The sequence below is a fragment of the Magallana gigas genome, chromosome 8 (assembly GCF_963853765.1).
Source record: "Magallana gigas chromosome 8, xbMagGiga1.1, whole genome shotgun sequence".
Taxonomy (NCBI): Eukaryota; Metazoa; Mollusca; class Bivalvia; order Ostreida; family Ostreidae; genus Magallana; species Magallana gigas.
In genome coordinates, this window is record NC_088860.1 from 49498784 (window position 1) to 49525080 (window position 26297).

A 26297-nucleotide genomic window follows, 5' to 3' on the forward strand; every position below is an offset into this window, starting at 1 on the left:
TATCGTATGCATGATACCCTAGCTTATTGATAATGTCCTCTGAGAGAAACATAATAATTGTACAATAGTACACTAGGCTATTGATGTGAATCACTAAGAACAAATTCCTATCATCCAATGAGACCAACATGGCATTTCATAATAACATCTTAGGCAATGATACAGTTCACTAGGATTAACACAACAGTTTTCAATAAGTAATCTAGCCTTTTGATCAAATGTCATTGGAAGAGCTACCAATTGTACAACAGTAACTCAGTCAATTGATACCGTCTAATCAGAGCAACACGTAAGTTACACATGTTACACAATACGATTCACAATGTCCTTTGAGAGCAACATAATAGTAATACATCAGAACCCTAAGCCATCGATATGGTCAACTGAGACCAACACAACATTATTCTAAAGAACCAAACCAATTGGTAGCTATACTAAAAGCAACTGAACAGTTGTACAATCCAGTTTCATAATAGTACTCAAGGCAAATGATGATGCAGTTGATACCAAGTATCCAATGCTATTGGTACGGTCTACTAAGAACAACAAAACAGTCATACATTCGTACCCGACACAATTCAAACTTTCCACTGAGAGCAACCCAACAACTTAGCACCTATTTACCTGGTATTATTCAGTACACTGACCTATGAATACTGTCTATTGAGTGAAATAAAACAGCTTTACATTAGTATTTTTTGTCTATTGATAATGTCACTGAGAGAAACTTAACATCAATAGTGGTACCTAAGGCAATTGGTAGTCTTCTGAGAGCAACACAACATCTATACATTAATATAACTTGCCTATTCATAAACCTTCTGGTAAGAGCATAACCATTCCACCTTAGTACAGTAGGCTAAACATATGTTCACCTAAGAAAACCATATTATCTTATGCATGATACCCTAGCTTATTGATAATGTCCTCTGAGAGAAACATAATAATTGTACAATAGTACACTAGGCTATTGATGTGAATCACTAAGAACAAATTCCTATCATCCAATGAGACCAACATGGCATTTCATAATAGCATCTTAGGCAATGATACAGGTCACTAGGATTAACACAACAGTTTTCAATAAGTAATCTAGCCTTTTGATCAAATGTCATTGGAAGAGCTACCAATTGTACAACAGTAACTCAGTCAATTGATACCGTCTAATCAGAGCAACACGTAAGTTACACATGTTACACAATACGATTCACACAGTCCTTTGAGAGCAACATAATAGTAATACATCAGAACCCTAAGCCATCGATATGGTCAACTGAGACCAACACAACATTATTCTAAAGAACCAAACCAATTGGTAGCTATACTAAAAGCAACTGAACAGTTGTACAATCCAGTTTCATAACAGTACTCAAGGCAAATGATGATGCAGTTGATACCAAGAATCCAATGCTATTGGTACGGTCTACTAAGAACAACAAAACAGTCATACATTCGTACCCGACACCATTCAAACTTTCCACTGAGAGCAATCCAACAACTTAGCACCTATTTATCTGGTATTATTCAGTACACTGACCTATGAATACTGTCTACTGAGTGAAATAAAACAGCTACACATTAGTATTTTTTGTCTATTGATAATGTCACTGAGAGAAACTTAACATCAATAGTGGTACCTAAGGCAATTGGTAGTCTTCTGAGAGCAACACAACATCTATACATCAATATAACTTGTCTATTCATAAACCTTCTGGTAAGAACATAACCATTCCACCTTAGTACAGTTGGCTAAACATATGCTCACCTAAGAAAACCATATTATCTTATGCATGATACCCTAGCTTATTGATAATGTCCTCTGAGAGAAACATAATAATTGTACAATAGTACACTAGGCTATTGATGTGAATCACTAAGAACAAATTCCTATCATCCAATGAGACCAACATGACATCTCATAATAGCATCGTAGGCAATGATACAGTTCACTAGGATTAACACAACAGTTTTCAATAAGTAATCTAGCCTTTTGATCAAATGTCATTGGAAGAGCTACCAATTGTACAACAGTAACTCAGGCAATTGATACCGTCTAATCAGGGAAACATGTAAGTTAAACATATGTTACACAATACGATTCACAATGTCCTTTGAGAGCAACATAATAGTAATACATCAGAACCCTAAGCCATGGATATGGTCAACTGAGACCAACACAACATTATTCTAAAGAACCAAACCAATTGGTAGCTATACTAAAAGCAACTGAACAGTTGTACAATCCAGTTTCATAACAGTACTCATGGCAAATGATGATGCAGTTGATACCAAGTATCCAATGCTATTGGTACGGTCTACTAAAAACAACAAAACAGTCATACATTAGTACCCGACACAATTCATACTTTCCACTGAGAGCAACCCAACAACTTAGCACCTATTTACCTGGTATTAATCAGTACACTGACTTATGAATACTGTCTATTGAGTGAAATAAAACAGCTACACATTAGTATTTTTTGCCTATTGATAATGTCACTGAGAGAAACTTAACATCAATAGTGGTACCTAAGGCAATTGGTAGTCTTCTGAGAGTAACACAACATCTATACATTAATATAACTTGTCTATTCATAAACCTCCTGGTAAGAACATAACCACTGCACCTTAGTACAGTAGGCTAAACATATGTTCACCTAAGAAAACCATATTATCTTATGCATGATACCCTAGCTTATTGATAATGTCCTCTGAGAGAAACATAATAATTGTACAATAGTACACTAGGCTATTGATGTGAATCACTAAGAACAAATTCCTATCATCCAATGAGACCAACATGGCATTTCATAATAACATCTTAGGCAATGATACAGTTCACTAGGATTAACACAACAGTTTTCAATAAGTAATCTAGCCTTTTGATCAAATGTCATTGGAAGAGCTACCAATTGTACAACAGTAACTCAGTCAATTGATACCGTCTAATCAGAGCAACACGTAAGTTACACATGTTACACAATACGATTCACACAGTCCTTTGAGAGCAACATAATAGTAATACATCAGAACCCTAAGCCATCGATATGGTCAACTGAGAGCAACATAACATTATTCTAAAGAACCAAACCAATTGGTAGCTATACTAAAAGCAACTGAACAGTTGTACAATCCAGTTTCATAACAATACTCAAGGCAAATGATGATGCAGTTGATACCAAGTATCCAATGCTATTGGTACGGTCTACTAAGAACAACAAAACAGTCATACATTCGTACCCGACACAATTCAAACTTTCCACTGAGAGCAACCCAACAACTAAGCACCTATTTACCTGGTATTAATCAGTACACTGACTTATGAATACTGTCTATTGAGTGAAATAAAACAGCTACACATTAGTATTTTTTGTCTATTGATAATGTCACTGAGAGAAACTTAACATCAATAGTGGTACCTAAGGCAATTGGTAGTCTTCTAAAAGAAACACAACATCTATACATCAATATAACTTGCCTATTCATAAACCTTCTGGTAAGAACATAACCATTGCACCTTAGTACAGTAGGCTATACATATGTTCGCCTAAGAAAACCATATTATCTTATGCAAGATACCCTAGCTTATTGATAATGTCCTCTGAGAGAAACATAATAATTGTACAATAGTACACTAGGCTATTGATGTGAATCACTAAGAACAAATTCCTATCATCCAATGAGACCAACATGGCATTTCATAATAACATCTTAGGCAATGATACAGTTCACTAGGATTAACACAACAGTTTTCAATAAGTAATCTAGCCTTTTGATCAAATGTCATTGGAAGAGCTACCAATTGTACAACAGTAACTCAGTCAATTGATACCATCTAATCAGAGCAACACGTAAGTTACACATGTTACACAATACGATTCACAATGTCCTTTGAGAGCAACATAATAGTAATACATCAGAACCCTAAGCCATCGATATGCTCAACTGAGACCAACACAACATTATTCTAAAGAACCAAACCAATTGGTAGCTATTCTAAAAGCAACTGAACAGTTGTACAATCCAGTTTCATAACAGTACTCAAGGCAAATGATGATGCAGTTGATACCAAGTATCCAATGCTATTGGTACGGTCTACTAAGAACAACAAAACAGTCATACATTCGTACCCGACACAATTCAAACTTTCCACTGAGAGCAACCCAACAACTTAGCACCTATTTACCTGGTATTATTCAGTACACTGACCTATGAATACTGTCTACTGAGTGAAATAAAACAGATACACATTAGTATTTTTTGTCTATTGATAATGTCACTGAGAGAAACTTAACATCAATAGTGGTACCTAAGGCAATTGGTAGTCTTCTGAGAGCAACACAACATCTATACATCAATATAACTTGCCTATTCATAAACCTTCTGGTAAGAACATAACCATTCCACCTTAGTACAGTAGGCTAAACATATGTTCACCTAAGAAAACCATATTATCTTATGCATGATACCCTAGCTTATTGATAATGTCCTCTGAGAGAAACATAATAATTGTACAATAGTACACTAGGCTATTGATGTGAATCACTAAGAACAAATTCCTATCATCCAATGAGACCAACATGGCATTTCATAATAACATCTTAGGCAATGATACAGTTCACTAGGATTAACACAACAGTTTTCAATAAGTAATCTAGCCTTTTGATCAAATGTCATTGGAAGAGCTACCAATTGTACAACAGTAACTCAGGCAATTGATACCGTCTAATCAGAGCAACACGTAAGATACACATATGTTACACAATACGATTCACAATGTCCTTTGAGAGCAACATAATAGTAATACATCAGAACCCTAAGCCATCGATATGGTCAACTGAGACCAACACAACATTATTCTAAAGAACCAAACCAATTGGTAGCTATACTAAAAGCAACTGAACAGTTGTACAATCCAGTTTCATAATAGTACTCAAGGCAAATGATGATGCAGTTAATACCAAGTATCCAATGCTATTGGTACGGTCTACTAAGAACAACAAAACAGTCATACATTCGTACCCGACACAATTCAAACTTTCCACTGAGATCAACCCAACAACTTAGCACCTATTTACCTGGTATTATTCAGTACACTGACCTATGAATACTGTCTATTGAGTGAAATAAAACAGCTACACATTAGTATTTTTTGTCTATTGATAATGTCACTGAGAGAAACTTAACATCAATAGTGGTACCTAAGGCAATTGGTAGTCTTCTGAGAGTAACACAACATATATACATTAATATAACTTGTCTATTCATAAACCTCCTGGTAAGAACATAACCATTGCACCTTAGTACAGTAGGCTAAACATATGCTCACCTCAGAAAACCATATTATCTTATATGCATGATACCCTAGCTTATTCATAATGTCCTCTGAGAGAAACATAATAATTGTACAATAGTACACTAGGCTATTGATGTGAATCACTAAGAACAAATTCCTATCATCCAATGAGACCAACATGGCATTTCATAATAACATCTTAGGCAATGATACAGGTCACTAGGATTAACACAACAGTTTTCAATAAGTAATCTAGCCTTTTGATCAAATGTCATTGGAAGAGCTACCAATTGTACAACAGTAACTCAGGCAATTGATACCGTCTAATCAGAGCAACACGTAAGATACACATATGTTACACAATACGATTCACACTGTCCTTTGAGAGCAACATAATAGTAATACATCAGAACCCTAAGCCATCGAAATGCTCAACTGAGAGCAACACAACATTATTCTAAAGAACCAAACCAATTGGTAGCTATACTAAAAGCAACTGAACAGTTGTACAATCCAGTTTCATAACAGTACTCAAGGCAAATGATGATGCAGTTGATACCAAGTATCCAATGCTATTGGTACGGTCTACTAAGAACAACAAAACAGTCATACATTCGTACCCGACACAATTCAAACTTTCCACTGAGATCAACCCAACAACTTAGCACCTATTTACCTGGTATTAATCAGTACACTGACTTATGAATAATGTCTATTGAGTGAAATAAAACAGCTACACATTAGTATTTTTTGTCTATTGATAATGTCACTGAGAGAAACTTAACATCAATAGTGGTACCTAAGGCAATTGGTAGTCTTCTGAGAGCAACACAACATCTATACATTAATATAACTTGTCTATTCATAAACCTTCTGGTAAGAACATAACCATTGCACCTTAGTACAGTAGGCTAAACATATGTTCACCTAAGAAAACCATATTATCTTATGCATGATACCCTAGCTTATTCATAAGGTCCTCTGAGAGAAACATAATAATTGTACAATAGTATACCAGGCTATTGATGTGAATCACTAAGAACAAATTCCTATCATCCAATGAGACCAACATGGCATTTCATAATAACATCTTAGGCAATGATACAGTTCACTAGGATTTACACAACAGTTTTCAATAAGTAATCTAGCCTTTTGATCAAATGTCATTGGCAGAGCTACCAATTATACAACAGTAACTCAGGCAATTGATACCGTCTAATCAGAGCAACACGTAAGTTACACATATGTTACACAATACGATTCACACTGTCCTTTGAGAGCAACATAATAGTGATACATCAGAACCCTAAGCCATCGATATGCTCAACTGAGAGCAACACAACATTATTCTAAAGAACCAAACCAATTGGTAGCTATACTAAAAGCAACTGAACAGTTGTACAATCCAGTTTCATAACAGTACTCAAGGCAAATGATGATGCAGTTGATACCAAGTATCCAATGCTATTGGTACGGTCTACTAAGAACAACAAAACAGTCATACATTCGTACCCGACACAATTCAAACTTTCCACTGAGATCAACCCAACAACTTAGCACCTATTTACCTGGTATTATTCAGTACACTGACCTATGAATACTGTCTATTGAGTGAAATAAAACAGCTACACATTAGTATTTTTTGTCCATTGATAATGTCACTGAGAGAAACTTAACATCAATAGTGGTACCTAAGGCAATTGGTAGTCTTCTGAGTGCAACACAACATCTATACATTAATATAACTTGCCTATTCATAAACCTCCTGGTAAGAACATAACCATTGCACCTTAGTACAGTAGGCTAAACATATGTTCACCTAAGAAAACCATATTATGTTATGCATGATACCCTAGCTTATTGATAATGTCCTCTGAGAAAGACATAATAATTGTACAATAGTACACTAGGCTATTGAAACAAATTCCTATCATCCAATGAGACCAACATGGCATTTCATAATAACATCTTAGGCAATGATACAGTTCACTAGGATTTACACAACAGTTTTCAATAAGTAATCTAGCCTTTTGATCAAATGTCATTGGAAGAGCTACCAATTGTACAACAGTAACTCAGGCAATTGATACCGTCTAATCAGAGCAACACGTAAGATACACATATGTTACACAATACGATTCACACTGTCCTTTGAGAGCAACATAATAGTAATACATCAGAACCCTAAGCCATCGATATGGTCAACTGAGAGCAACACAACATTATTCTAAAGAACCAAACCAATTGGTAGCTATACTAAAAGCAACTGAACAGTTGTACAATCCAGTTTCATAATAGTACTCAAGGCAAATGATGATGCAGTTAATACCAAGTATCCAATGCTATTGGTACGGTCTACTAAGAACAACAAAACAGTCATACATTCGTACCCGACACAATTCAAACTTTCCACTGAGATCAACCCAACAACTTAGCACCTATTTACCTGGTATTATTCAGTACACTGACCTATGAATACTGTCTATTGAGTGAAATAAAACAGCTACACATTAGTATTTTTTGTCCATTGATAATGTCACTGAGAGAAACTTAACATCAATAGTGGTACCTAAGGCAATTGGTAGTCTTCTGAGTGCAACACAACATCTATACATTAATATAACTTGCCTATTCATAAACCTCCTGGTAAGAACATAACCATTGCACCTTAGTACAGTAGGCTAAACATATGTTCACCTAAGAAAACCATATTATGTTATGCATGATACCCTAGCTTATTGATAATGTCCTCTGAGAAAGACATAATAATTGTACAATAGTACACTAGGCTATTGAAACAAATTCCTATCATCCAATGAGACCAACATGGCATTTCATAATAACATCTTAGGCAATGATACAGTTCACTAGGATTTACACAACAGTTTTCAATAAGTAATCTAGCCTTTTGATCAAATGTCATTGGAAGAGCTACCAATTGTACAACAGTAACTCAGGCAATTGATACCGTCTAATCAGAGCAACACGTAAGTTACACATATGTTACACAATACGATTCACACTGTCCTTTGAGAGCAACATAATAGTGATACATCAGAACCCTAAGCCATCGATATGCTCAACTGAGAGCAACACAACATTATTCTAAAGAACCAAACCAATTGGTAGCTATACTAAAAGCAACTGAACAGTTGTACAATCCAGTTTCATAACAGTACTCAAGGCAAATGATGATGCAGTTGATACCAAGTATCCAATGCTATTGGTACGGTCTACTAAGAACAACAAAACAGTCATACATTCGTACCCGACACAATTCAAACTTTCCACTGAGATCAACCCAACAACTTAGCACCTATTTACCTGGTATTATTCAGTACACTGACCTATGAATACTGTCTATTGAGTGAAATAAAACAGCTACACATTAGTATTTTTTGTCCATTGATAATGTCACTGAGAGAAACTTAACATCAATAGTGGTACCTAAGGCAATTGGTAGTCTTCTGAGTGCAACACAACATCTATACATTAATATAACTTGCCTATTCATAAACCTCCTGGTAAGAACATAACCATTGCACCTTAGTACAGTAGGCTAAACATATGTTCACCTAAGAAAACCATATTATGTTATGCATGATACCCTAGCTTATTGATAATGTCCTCTGAGAAAGACATAATAATTGTACAATAGTACACTAGGCTATTGAAACAAATTCCTATCATCCAATGAGACCAACATGGCATTTCATAATAACATCTTAGGCAATGATACAGTTCACTAGGATTTACACAACAGTTTTCAATAAGTAATCTAGCCTTTTGATCAAATGTCATTGGAAGAGCTACCAATTGTACAACAGTAACTCAGGCAATTGATACCGTCTAATCAGAGCAACACGTAAGATACACATATGTTACACAATACGATTCACACTGTCCTTTGAGAGCAACATAATAGTAATACATCAGAACCCTAAGCCATCGATATGGTCAACTGAGAGCAACACAACATTATTCTAAAGAACCAAACCAATTGGTAGCTATACTAAAAGCAACTGAACAGTTGTACAATCCAGTTTCATAATAGTACTCAAGGCAAATGATGATGCAGTTAATACCAAGTATCCAATGCTATTGGTACGGTCTACTAAGAACAACAAAACAGTCATACATTCGTACCCGACACAATTCAAACTTTCCACTGAGATCAACCCAACAACTTAGCACCTATTTACCTGGTATTATTCAGTACACTGACCTATGAATACTGTCTATTGAGTGAAATAAAACAGCTACACATTAGTATTTTTTGTCCATTGATAATGTCACTGAGAGAAACTTAACATCAATAGTGGTACCTAAGGCAATTGGTAGTCTTCTGAGTGCAACACAACATCTATACATTAATATAACTTGCCTATTCATAAACCTCCTGGTAAGAACATAACCATTGCACCTTAGTACAGTAGGCTAAACATATGTTCACCTAAGAAAACCATATTATGTTATGCATGATACCCTAGCTTATTGATAATGTCCTCTGAGAAAGACATAATAATTGTACAATAGTACACTAGGCTATTGAAACAAATTCCTATCATCCAATGAGACCAACATGGCATTTCATAATAACATCTTAGGCAATGATACAGTTCACTAGGATTTACACAACAGTTTTCAATAAGTAATCTAGCCTTTTGATCAAATGTCATTGGAAGAGCTACCAATTGTACAACAGTAACTCAGGCAATTGATACCGTCTAATCAGAGCAACACGTAAGATACACATATGTTACACAATACGATTCACACTGTCCTTTGAGAGCAACATAATAGTAATACATCAGAACCCTAAGCCATCGATATGGTCAACTGAGAGCAACACAACATTATTCTAAAGAACCAAACCAATTGGTAGCTATACTAAAAGCAACTGAACAGTTGTACAATCCAGTTTCATAATAGTACTCAAGGCAAATGATGATGCAGTTAATACCAAGTATCCAATGCTATTGGTACGGTCTACTAAGAACAACAAAACAGTCATACATTCGTACCCGACACAATTCAAACTTTCCACTGAGATCAACCCAACAACTTAGCACCTATTTACCTGGTATTATTCAGTACACTGACCTATGAATACTGTCTATTGAGTGAAATAAAACAGCTACACATTAGTATTTTTTTGTCTATTGATAATGTCACTGAGAGAAACTTAACATCAATAGTGGTACCTAAGGCAATTGGTAGTCTTCTGAGAGTAACACAACATCTATACATTAATATAACTTGTCTATTCATAAACCTCCTGGTAAGAACATAACCATTCCACCTTAGTACAGTAGGCTAAACATATGTTCACCTAAGAAAACCATATTATCTTATGCATGATACCCTAGCTTATTGATAATGTCCTCTGAGAGAAACATAATAATTGTACAATAGTACACTAGGCTATTGATGTGAATCACTAAGAACAAATTCCTATCATCCAATGAGACCAACATGGCATTTCATAATAACATCTTAGGCAATGATACAGTTCACTAGGATTTACACAACAGTTTTCAGTAAGTAATCTAGCCTTTTGATCAAATGTCATTGGAAGAGCTACCAATTGTACAACAGTAACTCAGGCAATTGATACCGTCTAATCAGAGCAACACGTAAGATACACATATGTTACACAATACGATTCACACTGTCCTTTGAGAGCAACATAATAGTAATACATCAGAACCCTAAGCCATCGAAATGCTCAACTGAGAGCAACACAACATTATTCTAAAGAACCAAACCAATTGGTAGCTATACTAAAAGCAACTGAACAGTTGTACAATCCAGTTTCATAACAGTACTCAAGGCAAATGATGATGCAGTTGATACCAAGTATCCAATGCTATTGGTACGGTCTACAAAGAACAACAAAACAGTCATACATTCGTACCCGACACAATTCAAACTTTCCACTGAGAGCAACCCAAAACCTTAGCACCTATTTACCTGGTATTATTCAGTACACTGACTTATCAATATGGTCTATTGAGTGAAAAAAAACACATTACTATTTTTTGTCTATTGATAATGTCTCTGAGAGAAACTTAACATCAATAGTGGTACCTAAGGCAATTGGTAGTCTTCTGAGAGCAACACAACATCTATACATTAATATAACTTGTCTATTCATAAACCTTCTGGTAAGAACATAACCATTGCATCTTAGTACAGTAGGCTAAACATATGTTCACCTCAGAAAACCATATTATCTTATGCATGATACCCTAGCTTATTCATAAGGTCCTCTGAGAGAAACATAATAATTGTACAATAGTACACTAGGCTATTGATGTGAATCACTAAGAACAAATTCCTATCATCCAATGAGACCAACATGGCATTTCATAATAACATCTTAGGCAATGATACAGGTCACTAGGATTAACACAACAGTTTTCAATAAGTAATCTAGCCTTTTGATCAAATGTCATTGGAAAAGCTACCAATTGTACAATAGTAACTCAGGCAATTGATACCGTCTAATCAGAGCAACACGTAAGTTACACATATGTTACACAATACGATTCACAATGTCCTTTGAAAGCAACATATTAGTAATACATCAGAACCCTAAGCCATCGATATGGTCAACTGAGACCAACACAACATTATTCTAAAGAACCAAACCAATTGGTAGCTATACTGAAAGCAACTGAACAGTTGTACAATCCAGTTTCATAATAGTACTCAAGGCAAATGATGATGCAGTTGATACCAAATATCCAATGCTATTGGTACGGTCTACTAAGAACAACAAAACAGTCATACATTCGTACCCGACACAATTCATACTTTCCACTGAGAGCAACCCAACAACTTAGCACCTATTTACCTGGTATTAATCAGTACACTGACCTATGAATACTGTCTATTGAGTGAAATAAAACAGCTACACATTAGTATTTTTTGTCTATTGATAATGTCACTGAGAGAAACCTAACATCAATAGTGGTACCTAAGGCAATTGGCAGTCTTCTGAGAGTAACACAACATCTATACATTAATATAACTTGTCTATTCATAAACCTTCTGGTAAGAACATAACCATTGCACCTTAGTACAGTACGCTAAACATATGTTCACCTCAGAAAACCATATTATCTTATATGCATGATACCCTAGCTTATTCATAAGGTCCTCTGAGAGAAACATAATAATTGTACAATAGTACACTAGGCTATTGATGTGAATCACTAAGAACAAATTCCTATCATCCAATGAGACCAACATGGCATTTCATAATAACATCTTAGGCAATGATACAGTTCACTAGGATTAACACAACAGTTTTCAATAAGTAATCTAGCCTTTTGATCAAATGTCATTGGAAAAGCTACCAATTGTACAATAGTAACTCAGGCAATTGATACCGTCTAATCAGAGCAACACGTAAGTTACACATATGTTACACAATACGATTCACAATGTCCTTTGAAAGCAACATATTAGTAATACATCAGAACCCTAAGCCATCGATATGGTCAACTGAGACCAACACAACATTATTCTAAAGAACCAAACCAATTGGTAGCTATACTGAAAGCAACTGAACAGTTGTACAATCCAGTTTCATAATAGTACTCAAGGCAAATGATGATGCAGTTGATACCAAATATCCAATGCTATTGGTACGGTCTACTAAGAACAACAAAACAGTCATACATTCGTACCCGACACAATTCATACTTTCCACTGAGAGCAACCCAACAACTTAGCACCTATTTACCTGGTATTAATCAGTACACTGACCTATGAATACGGTCTATTGAGTGAAATAAAACAGCTACACATTAGTATTTTTTGTCTATTGATAATGTCACTGAGAGAAACTTAACATCAATAGTGGTACCTAAGGCAATTGGTAGTCTTCTGAGAGTAACACAACATATATACATAAAGATAACTTGTCTATTCATAAACCTTCTGGTAAGAACATAACCATTGCACCTTAGTACAGTAGGCTAAACATATGTTCACCTAAGAAAACCATATTATCTTATGGTATACTAAGAGCAACAAAACAGTGATTCATTCATACCCGACACAATTTATTTTTTCCACTGAGAGTAACCCAACAGCTATGTACCTGTACTCAGGATATTGAAACTGTCAATATGGGAGCAACATTATATTTATTAATATGAACTGGTCAATTGCTATAGTCCACTGAGAGCAACTTTACAGCTATATCACTGGTATTCATCAACTGGGCATGAAATATAAACTTTGATAAGACCCCTGGAACAAACCAAGAGGTAAAAGGTATTTTTTATTCGACCATTTGATGCTTTGTAGCGATAACTTTTATATGTGGAGCAGAAAAAAATTCCCTAGGGCAGAAAGTAAAAAAAAATTTAAAAAAATGTGTAAAATTGACACATTTCAAACCAAATCAAATTTCAAATCCTATAGATTTTTATGTTTAAAATTAACAAACTTTGAGATGAGGTATAAGTAGTAGAAATTCAGATAAGAAGTTTCATTAAAAAAGCTAGGACAGAACAAATTAGACCCGGTTTCGTTGAGTGATTTTCCCATCGATGAAAATGAAGGGAGGGTAATTGGAGGGTTATAATTTCTTACACCTTTACAAAGACATGAAATCATTAAAAAAGGATGGATACTCTAAGTATTCCGGTCTCTGTAGACTTAGGCAAGACCACAAATGAGCTACATCGTGATGGAAACGAATAAGTGGCATCAACGAAACCTGTATTTTAACAGTTTTATAAAACATACGCTTTTGGAACCCAAGATGGGCGATGATTATAAAAAAAAGCCTCCCTCATCTATTTCATCAACAATAAAAAGGGAAAAAATGCTTCCCTCTCACATCCATTTCTAGAAAAGTTGACCCGAGAACCATTATTTCAACTTTATGTGGCCTTAGTTCATTAACTAAACTCTCAGAGTATTATAAATGAAATAGAATTTACTGTTAAATGCTTTGAGACTAACTTGAGACCAGGAAAATAATGACTTGCTTGGTTTCTAAGAGAGAAAATTAAATATAAGCATACCCACCCCTAAAAACAAATGGGTTTCACAGGTTGAAAAACAAACTCAACACCATCCAGGAAGTTGTATCATTATGCGTGTCTAAAAAAAAAATAGTTCCATTAAATTCAATGTGATCATTCCACTTAAGTGATAGTTTTCCTAGCAAATAAGTCCAGAATCAATACTATAGGCCTAAGATAAGATACCATAAAAAGAAACGAGATATCTGTGATAACCCCTAGTGATACCCGGCTCTAATGTGAAAATACATAAAGGCAAAGTCATCATTTTAACAGGAGGTTGATGTTTGTTTTGTAAAAAAAAAACCAAATCATACCATATAGCATGTCTAAAAAAAGAGTGTGATAAAATTTCAAGCAGCTCTGATGAATAGTTGCTGAGAAATCTCTGATGACTATTTGTTTGAAATGTAAGGCTACAAATAAATAAAGGTGTCATTTAACAGGAAGTTGACATCTCATTAGTACAAAAATGAATCCCACCATAAGGCATGCCTAAGCAAAAGGTGTGTTAAAATTTCAAGCATCTGCGATAAAAAAAATTGTAAATAATATGGACATACACAGAGAAGGACAGATAGACACACAAGGGTAAACAGTTTACCCCCTCTCCTTCCGAGCGGGGATATTATTAGTTAATAGTCATGTAGTGACCGGGAACGGGATAATACCTGGTTAGTAAATTTCATACCTGGTGAGGCAAATTTACTAACCAGGTATCATCCCATACCCGGTCACTACATGACTATGTAATGATTATATCTTACCGACTGCCTTTGTGTTAATGACATAAAATTAATTCAACACTGAAAATCAAGCGTCTTATAACAAAGTTACAAGTTTCAATCTGGGTACAAAACCTGACGTCACAATACTCTAAGAATGATGTCATAATCCTCAAAGGGAAGATATATTTTGTTCTGACTGTGTATGGAATATACACGGTCTCCACGTGACTGCTGTTAGCCAATGATTTCTTTACAATTCAGCAGAAGGTAAGATATAAAAAGAAATTGTGACTATATACATATATACGGAATGACTAATAACTGTAATTAACAAAGTTTATTTTGATTGGCTATTTCCTTGCTAAAAACCTTTAAGAAGTCAACTCAAATTTTATGAAATTAAATGAAATTTGCAGAAAATATTTATCAATTATTTATAAATGTCATACTGTAGATTCCATATTTTATGCAAGTACTTAATTCTGTGATTCAATTGTTTTTTATTAAGACACTAGAATATGAAATATGAAACAGCAAATTTGTATCCTGATTTCTCATTATCTACATTCATACATGTACGAAAAATGAAAATGAAATTCCGCAAGATGTGCTCCTCACGATTTTATGCAGATATCAATTTCTCACATTTAATTAGGAATTTACAGTATGCTAGTGTAAGAAATCTACTTCTGGCTCTAAGGGATGAAAAAGTATTCTGATCTACTCTTAAAATATTGCTGAACTCTGGAGAAAATGTCTTTTAAAATTCATCTTCTGTATAGTAAATAATTTAATGTCCAATAAAATTGAATCAGTGAAATGTTGAGAAAAAAAATTAAATTAAATTAAATCTGAAATGTTTGAACTTGAGTACCAATTCAACATTAATTAATAGAATTAATTACGAAAACAAGAAGTCTACTAAAGGAATTAAATAGCAAAAGTTAATAATTTCAATTCTAAGACAAAGTCAGGGACTGCAAAAAAAAAAATGGTGCCAGAAGAGACTTCCATAATGTACCTGGGAGCTTTGATAACGGTGGTCACTGATTAATGGCTAGTGATTAAGATAACAAGTTCTTTAGCAAAGGAAGTGATGAGGCTTTTCCATCAGTCATCAAAGAATGGAGTTTCTCTTAGAAGACATGGCAGCTCTAAAATATAATAAACAGGATGAAAGTTTACAAAATATATACCTGTTAACCTTTCACTGCTGCTATGTGGGAGAAACTCCCCCTAACCAACTTGGCTAAGGGGGAGAATTTGCATAAACAACGATTTTGCGCGTGAAATGCAAATAGGGACCAAAGTGGTTGTATCAACATCAGTACAAAACTCACTGAGATGGGGCAATACCTTTACGAGATCACTCTCATCATATTCTATGAAAATCATAGTTTTTAATCTTTATCATTATATCATATATTAATGTGTGGTTTGACACAATATCATATATTATTATACCTTCATAAATTATTTTACCTCAATATGAATATTCTATATAACGCATCATCCAATTGGTTCTAGACAATCACATGTCTGGGCAATAAAACTTCCATAGTCATATTTTGGATTTGGAGGCCTTGTGCACTTTCCTGCAAGAGTTGTCATTCATTTAAGGTATTTGATCCATAATAGCCCCAGATTCAATGAATCTGGGATCATAACAGATATGTATGGACTTAGTACGGTAATTAGTATACTTGGACATAATTTTCATATATAAGTATCAACATGTAACAGTGGAACGTGTCCTTATCAATGACCTTTCCCTTTTCTTGAAGAGTTGTCCCCCTTTGCTTTTATTCTATAAAAATTATAATTCTAGAAAATCTATATGGTATAAAAATTATTTTCATTAGTTTTTGTATTCCTAATGATAAAATACATCTTTATGACGTCCTGAATGTCGGTTCAATACAGACGCACTTATTGAAGTTGGTTGATTAAAATTTTCCAGAGAGCTATTACCGGTATAATACACCTTTACAGCCACTTGTGAACATGTACTGTTTACCATATAGCAGCTAATTAATTTTGCAAAATTATAGTCAATACAGTATATATTTTAAAATATCTTATAATTAAAACTCTACCAGTTCACATACGATCAAATTCATCTGACCCACCCCGTTCCTTACTTTCAGAAATCCAATTTCCGAAGAAATTGGAATTCCAATGTGGCCCCACCCTACTCCTCAAGATTTTGATTTGAAAGATTTTTGAACATTATCAGAGGTTGCTTTCAGTAAAGATACAGCTTTTCTAAGCAAGTGGTTTTTAGAAAAAGATATTTTAAAATTTTTTCTATTTTTTATAATCCTATGCTATGTAAATTTTAAATAAATGATTTTTGAGAAGAAAATTTTAAATATTTACACTTTACTCTTATGTAAAAGTACAACCCTCCATTGTGGCCTCACCCTACCCCTGAGGGTCATGATTTTCACAACTTTAAATCTACACTACATGAGGAAGCTTTCACACAAGTTTCACATTTCCTGGCTGATTGGTTGCTGAGAAGAAGTATTTTAAAGATTGATTCTATAAATTGTATGTAAAACTCCAACCCCCCCTCCCATTGTGGCCCCACCTTACCACCAGGGGCAATGATTTGAACAAACTTGAATCTACACTATCTGAGGATGCTTCCACACAAGTTTCAGCTTTCCTGGCCAAATGGTTTCTGAGAAGAAGATTTTTGAAAAATATCAACAACATTTCATTAAATCCTAATGATCTCCCATTGAAAGAGAGCAGGGCCCCACATTTTAACAAACTTGAATCCCCTTCACCCAATGATGATGCTTTGTGGCTAGTTTGGTTAAAACTGGCCAAGTGGTTTCGGAGAAGAAATCAAAAATGTAAAAAGTTTACAGACAGACAGACGGACGGATGGACGGACGGACACACATTAGGCTATTTATTGGGTTCGTCAAGTCCAAGTTCTGTTGGATATTGCTTATTGGATATGAAAAAACCGTACATACGAGAGAGTAGTTTTTGGGTTGTAACTGTTTTAATCTAATTGGGTATATATATTTAAGTATCCACATTTATTGGATTTCTTATATTATATATTATTCTTGATTCATTCCAAATGTATGCTTGTTTTATTGTTTTAGGTATTATTTCCCTCTATAATTTACACATATTTACACAGAAATTAGCACATATAAAGTGCCTCCTTCTGGAGGCATGCTTACCATAATGTAAATACAAATACAGTCATGTTTTTTATACCTAACAACAATCATTTCAAGAAAATTAAGCAAGTCTTATGATAAAGTCCCATTCATATTGGATACAAACAAGTAGCCAACAAGTATTCTACTCCTGTCCAGCTTCTCTTGGTTATCTGTCTCTTTTCAATGGAATACAACCCAACAAGAATAAGACACCTGTCCAAATCCTCCTGGCTACCTTTCTTCTCCAACTGGAATACGACCCAACAAAAGTCGGGCACTTGTCCAAATCCTCTTGGTTACCTTTCTTTCTTCACTGGAATACAAACCAATATAAATTGGACACCTGTCAAAATATCCCTGGCTACCTTACTTCTCCAACTGGCATACAAACCAACAATAATTGGGCACCTGTACAAATGCTCTTGGCCACCTTTCTTCCTTAACTGGCATACAACTCAAAAAGAATTGGACACCTGTCCAAATTCTCCTGGCTATCTTTCTTCATTAGCTGATATTAAAACCCAACAAAAGTTGGACGCCTGTCCAAATCCTCCTGGTTACCTTTCTTCCTTCACTGGAATACAAACCAATATAAATTGGACACCTGTCAAAATATCCCTGGCTACCTTACTTCTCCAACTGGCATACAAACCAACAATAATTGGGCACCTGTCCAAATCCTCTTGGCTATCTTTCTTCCTTAACTAGAATACAACCCAACAAAAGTCAGACATCTGTCAAAATCCTCTTGGTTACCTTTCTTCTTTTACTGGAATACAACCCAATATAAATTTGACACCTGTCCAAATCCTCTTGGCTATCTTTCTTCCTTAACTAGAATACAACCCAACAAAAGTCAGACATCTGTCCAAATCCTCTTGGTTACCTTTCTTCTTTTACTGGAATACAACCCAATATAAATTTGACACCTGTCCAAATCCTCTTGGCTATCTTTCTTCCTTAACTAGAATACAACCCAACAAAAGTCGGACATCTGTCCAAATCCTCTTGGTTACCTTTCTTCCTTAACTAGAATAAAACTCAACAAGAATTGGACTTCGGTCCAAATCCACTTGGTAACCTATTTTTCTCTAATTGAAATACAACCCAACAAGATCTGGAAATCTGTCCAAATCCTCTTGGTTACCTTCCTTAATTGAAATATAACTTTATAGATATTTGGAACATCTGTCGGTATTTTTCTTCAATATCTGTTCTCCTGCATTAGAATACAACCCAATCGGTAGAAGGCATTTACATAGCCCTTGTTTAGAACTGAAGATTCCTAATTAAATACGAGGAATTTATAACCACATTGAATCACAAGAAGTAAGTCTCAGAGATTTTAATATAACATTTCGCTTTTATTTTTCAAAGAGATCTAAACTTAATGAAACTATACCTAAATATTTGGCATTCATAAGCATAAGCATTAAATAGTTCAAATTTTCTTGAATACTGAAATTCTAACACTACACATCTGGTCTAGAAACCTTTACAAAAATAAATTAATGATAGCTCAAGGTACATGTACCATCATTTTGCAACTACCTGGCTTTTATGCAAATGAAAGCAATTTTTCTAAGCATGGATCTTAAATAATTGCAACATGGCCGTAGTTCAAGAAAATTCAAGCAATATAATGAAAATATTTTGTTAACAAACCTTCATTTCGTCTACCATGAAATATATGTAATTACAGAACTAATGAGGTGTCCACTTTCTTTTATTTTTATCTTCAAAACACAGAAAGATATTAATCTAAGCTTTGATATAAAGATATATTTATGACAAAAGGCACAAGATGTCTTAAGTAAATCAAGTCCTTAATTACAAAAATTGGCTGTCAGTTCTTTTAATAAAAGAAGTTCTCATCAAATGAAGAAAATCCATGAAAATACTACGAGTAATTCTATACTACCATACTTTAAATAAATTGCAATCTTGCAATAATTTGACTTGATCAAACAAAATTCTCATCAAATGTCCAGGTAAATGAAAATGTGGGGATCAGACTCCACACTTTCTTCTTTAGAGTTTCCCATAGCCTATACAGTATGGAACCTCCATTAGCTCTGCTTTCCTCTATCCCCATACTGCAAGTTATTCTTTCTAGAGTGGTGTTTGCGTTCAGACATTCTCTGAAATATTCCTTAACCTCCTCCAGTACAGCCTCCGTCAATTTTATTCATGCTGCAATGAAACAAATTTGTACATCACATAAAAATATGTTAATTAAATAAAGCTAGAAAATAAAATAACTCAAATATACACCATTTTTCTAATTAATTTACAATTAATTACTTTGCACAGAAAATTTGACTGATATTATCCTGTTTGGTAGGAGTTTAAAATTAGAAAAGTTAATAGAAATAATAGATTAACTCAAATCAGTCATGTGGTATGATATGAAGAAAAAAAATATTTACTAGATTAAGGTTTTCTTTCCTCGAAGTGATGTCTCCTCTTCTTCATCTTCCTGCATGTCTTCTTCCTCTACCATTACAAGAAAGTTTTATTCAATTAATTGCAACTGAAAAGTGTTTTTTTCTTCCAATTTATCAAGTTCCAGAAACCAAATCTTCAGACACCTTTACAACAAACGGTTTACATCTAACTGAAGCAATGTTCATCAAAGGAATATAACTATGATGGTGTAAACATGCTAGCAGTAAAAAATGTTCATTACAAAATGTTTCCGTTGTATGCATTCACACTGAAATATTAAGAAAATTAAATACAGGAATCCATTTCTCAAAACTTTTGAAATAGCAAAATATTGTGCTTTTCACTTGAAGATAACATGCAGTAGGATGTTTCTAAAAAAAGGAAAAAAAGCACAAAAAATATTACATACACTTACTTTTTTCCGTCAAGGATCATGCTGGCCACTAAACACCCCCATCCAGGAGAACAGCTACAGCATCTTCTGAAATACAAGGAAATCGATTAAAAAAAATTAATAAGGCTTGATCATTGGATTTTGTGTCATACGTCTGCTTAATTCAAGCCAAGGTTACATTCACTTTTTATTAATGTACACCTGTCAGTGTTCTCACCATAGAAACCAAACTTTTTGTTTCTTTATGGCCATTTAATCTGGAGTTTAAAATGCAAACACACAAATACACATAAATTTACAAGTGTAAGATATCAGTAATCATAGCAGCTTGGTCCTCACAACACGCTACCGCCATGTTCTCTACTTTCAATTTACTACAGAAAGAAAATATTTGATGTGGCACGTATCTTTATATGCTCTCACCTTAGCACATCTTTTCTTCTTTTGGTAGTTGATCCATCTGTGCATAATAAAAATGCAAATATATCTCTATATTTATACAATATACTTAACGGATTTACTGATTCACAATATCCATCAAAAAAATTGGACAAGCGATTTATTACTATTATTTTACCTAATAATGTATTCATCGTCAAAAACATAAAAGATGTTAGAATAGTACAAAAATTAATAATCCACATTTACGATTTCTCACTTTCATACATAGTGTAGTTTTTAATATATAGCCCGCTATAGTGTGACCTCAAGATCTGTTAGATTATTGTACAATACCGGTAAATGATTTGCTTATTCATTATTTTTTTTTTCATTTTTTTAAATTGATTTACATTTATTTTCATCCCTTAGAACAGTCATGGCATTGGTCTGACTAGTTTTAAAGTATAATGCATTACAAATTCTTTATTTCATGTAGGCTAAATGTAATATGTAAACTTAAACACATCTGCATGCAGTAATGAATCATAGGACATGTATAATGTAGACAATATTCTCATTTGAGAAGTGGACAGACATAGCATGAGTGTAGGCTATGCCTGTTCACTTCTCAGTCAAAAGGGAATAAGTAGACAACTGATGGCAAAATCATTAAACCCTTTTTACCACAGAAATTTGGATTTTGAAATTGTTATTTTAGGCTTTTTAAAAAATCAATTGGCATTAAATTCTGCAAAACAATCTTTTATTATAAATTAAGTTTCTGCATTCTTCAAGAAGAAAAGTTACGTTTTTGGGAAACAGAGAAAATTCTGGTTAATCCGACGATAGTTTAAAAGCTTAAAAAAGAATAGGAAAACTTCACATCTAGTTTTTTATAAAAATGTTTCATTAGTCAAAACATGATTTTAGGTGCCTCGGTGTTAAAATTTCAAATTATCTCCATAAAATATATTCTTTTGTGTTAATTCCATTTTTTAAATAACCTTACGATGTCTCAGTGACAAGCGAGCTTGTACAATTAGCCTACCAATTTCAAGGAGATAATTCAGTTGTTATTTATCAAAATATTGTACCAGTAATTAGGTGGCAAATCACCCATTTAACAGGACAGCTGTGTATACCCCCTCAGCTTGGGCCTCTCTAGTTTACCTGTATCGTCTATTGTCTCAGGTCACTCGTGCTTGAAGTCCAGCATGTTCGGGTTTAACATTGCAGAACAGAGGCTAGGACAATGGTGGTTTTGAATTAAATTTACTTTTAATGAAAAGGGCATCCGCTATATGTTAAGTCGATCAAGACAGAGGAAATTCGAAATACACATAAGTCCTTTTATTACAATAATTATCCGAATGTAGTTCAAAATTAATTTAAAAAGTAAATTATCCTTATGTTTGACATAATGTATCAAAGCAAGACTTATTTTTAAAGTGTAAATAAATCAAGAAACTTACTTTTTGGATCTTGACCTCGTGCTCACTATGCCTTGCAGACGCCATTGTTGTTGTGTGTGAAATCAAACGCTCGAAAGAACAAGATAAACGGAAGTTGCTTTTCGGAACTCTCGGGAGTTAATATGACCGCAGCTTATCTAAATTTCGAGTTCCGAAAGTATGATATAGAAGCGAATACATGGTGCGTCCATAGAAGCAACTTTTTCAGACACTTTATTGGACAAGTCGCAGTGTCTAAGTTTTGTTGGGTACTAACTTTCATGTACCCAATTAAGGCATTTTAAGTAGATTAAGCGACACTTCCTCTTGGGTATACCCAATAAGAAAAAAGTACCCAATTAGTACCAATTAAGTATAAAAAGAACCCAATACATGCACTCTCGTAAACACGGACAGACAGACAGACGGACGCCAGAAAAAAAGTGATCAGAAAAGCTCACTAGAGCTTTCAGCTCAAGTGAGCTTAAAACCTTAACCTCCTCCAGCACCTGAAACAGATGCAATTAGTTGTTTCAAATTTTCCTCACTTTCTCCTATGGTACAATGGAACTCCATATCAGAAAATTGATCCCATAGGACTATGATTTTCTTTGATGAGCTTGTTAAAATTAAAAAACTCTCAAAACATTACCATAATTACCATACTATGTAAAAATATGTAAAAAAGAAAATTCAATATTACAAACAATTTTAAAATTGCCAAAACACTACAATCATATCAGTAATTTTAAATTTCATCTAAATCAATGCCCTATAGGGTCATTTCATCAATTTACTTGAATAAAAATAGTTAACTTCTTTATAAATAATGATAATATTTATTTCCTAATAATGATAGAAACTTTTGGTTTACATGAACAAGTGATGATTTTTTTTTCTATAGAAGTTGTTATCTAAATGATTAAACTTAATTGTTGAACTTGTTGGAAATTTAGTTTGTTCACATAAATGAGAGGATGTACGAAAGAGAAACACACGTTTATCATCATAGTTGCAAGTAAACAACGAATTTGCCCTACCAGCATGGAGCTCCATTTTCCATAGGCGGTAATGTTTATGTTCCAGCCCGAATTTTCGTTCAGCAACGAGAGACCTCTGGAATGAAAGCTCATCAAATTGTCTTTTTCCTGTTAAAATTTCGTGGTGTGAAGTCAGATTCATTTTCCGGCAAAAGTATTGAAAAACTCTGAAAATGAAAGTAAAAGTAGGGAATTTTACAGTTTGGGAAAGGGTGTACATCAAACATTTTCAATTCCTTCCTTCAAATGATAATAATAATTCAATTTTGACACTTGCTATTAAAATTGCAAATACTCTTGTCTTACATGTGTCACACATTCTGATTTAAAATGTCCCAATAAATGTAAATACACTCTGAAAGTATAGGAACTATTTTGCTTAAAGGCACTACTTTGTTGTCCTACACACATTCTAAAAATAGTTAAAGTGTGACAATTCCACTCAAGTAATAATTTTCCTAGCAAATGAGTCCAAATTTAATACTGTAGGCCTAAAAAAAATTGTGCCAAAAAAGAAACAAAAGAAAAGAAATTGTCTCTATATGAATGGAACTACAATTGATTAAGTACACATTTTGATTGGCTATATCCTTGTGTAATACCTTTAAGAGACTTCCGTCAAATTTTTTCAGCCCTGACGAATCTCGCTGAGATTTATAGTAGACCATAACATTACAACCAGAAACAACAAGTTCATGATTAAACAACCTGAGAATGCGTCCACACAAGTTTTAGCTTTTCTGGCCAAATAGTTTTTAAGAAGGAGATTTTTAAAGATTTTCTCTATATATTCCCATGTAAAATTGAATCCCCCCATGGTGGCCCCATCCTACCATCGGGGACCATGATTTGAAAAACTTTAATCTACACTACCCAAGGATTTATTTAGGAGAAGATTTTTTAAAATACCAACAAATTTTTTTATAATTCTGAATTATCTCGCGCCCCATTTATACCTCATTTGAACTTATTAAAGTGTATAGTACAAAATCAATATTATTATAGTTACCAGGTCCAATCAAGGGGTATGAGGATTTATCCTGGGTTGTATTCCATATAGCCTGAGGCTGCAGGCCCGAAGGGTGTATGGGGACATAACTCTGTCAAAAATTGCTCGATCGTACCCAAAATCAAACTTGACCGAGATATTATGATACTTCTGTATACCAAATTTCATTGCAACCTATGAAAAGAAAACGAACAGAAACTAAAGTAAGAACCAGTAATAACTAAGATATAATCATCAGAGGGCACCTGCTCCATTATGTAATTTTCTTTTGTACCATATCATAACATATGGTAACTTCTTTGTATTTTCCGTATGAAAAAAGGGAAACTTAATATCTATTATAGTTACTTAAGCAATAGCTGACATTTAATTAGCTAAACAATAGATTTGAAAGACTGGCCTTCGCAAGTCGCCTGGGATACCTGCGCCAGGTTCCCTGAAAACCTGAAGGTGGGAACACTCTGGATCAGGTCTGTCAACGTGGCCAAACTTCGAAGGAGTTGGTCAGCCAACCACTCGCACACTCTAAGTCGCATAGCCGTGGCTTCATCCCCCAAGGGCATGGACCTCCTAAACACAGGGTGAAGGTGGGAGAGCGTCACATGATCCCTCAACTTGTTCGTCCTCTCGGCACAATTGGGAAAGGGGCAGGAAGAGAGTGGTGATCATCTCCTCCTGCTGCGAAGCTGGTCGTCTCTGGGTGGAGCTGGACCACTTGGGCTAGGAGCTTGCCACGCTCCATGCTCTTCGCAGGGTAGGGATCCCCCTTCTTGTCACTGGCTTGCCAGGATGGCCTCCTGGCACACGCTCCATAAGACAGTGGTGGCCCCTCGGGGGCAGCCATCAAAGCTTCCTCTTCCTCATGATGTGATGGCGGCTCCACAGGGGGGCCAGCCATCGGGTCTCCCCTGTCTCCGCCGGCCTGCTCGGTAGGCGCCCCAGCGTTGCATTCGTGCCACAATGGTGCCATGGGTGTTCTCTCATTCCGCCACTCCCGGCGGGAGGAGGTGCAGTGTTCTTCGCTGTCAGAATTTCTGTAAAGGAGAACAAGACGAATAACAACACCCCCCCCCCCCAACCCAGTTTGGGCACACAAATTGTTTAAAGGTGGAGGCCTCCTCAGGGGTGACACCCACACACAGACCGTGAAACCATTCGTCACTGTACCATTAACTTCTCATCGTCAGGGTGCCGACAGGTACAAACTCAATCTCATTAGATGGGCCCGGAGATGAGGGGCATGTGGGGGAGGCTACATTAGGTTTTGGTTACGGGGACGCCCCTGATGTCTGGGGGGCTTGGGAGAACTGTCAGG

At 34.9% G+C, this 26297-nt stretch overlaps 1 long non-coding RNA gene across 2 annotated transcripts; it reads right to left on the reverse strand.

Moving 5' to 3' along the window:
- Positions 1–19600: 19600 nt before the first annotated feature.
- On the reverse strand, positions 19601–24121 carry LOC117685303 (uncharacterized). Of its 2 annotated transcripts, none has more exons than XR_010708616.1 (6): positions 23974–24121; positions 22955–23552; positions 21525–21561; positions 21123–21188; positions 20689–20755; positions 19601–20452 (listed from the first exon to the last, which is right to left on the reverse strand). It is a non-coding gene; the product is annotated as an uncharacterized lncRNA (long non-coding RNA). The 2 variants fall into 2 exon arrangements; XR_010708617.1 differs by having other exon boundaries at positions 21117–21188.
- Positions 24122–26297: the final 2176 nt, after the last annotated feature.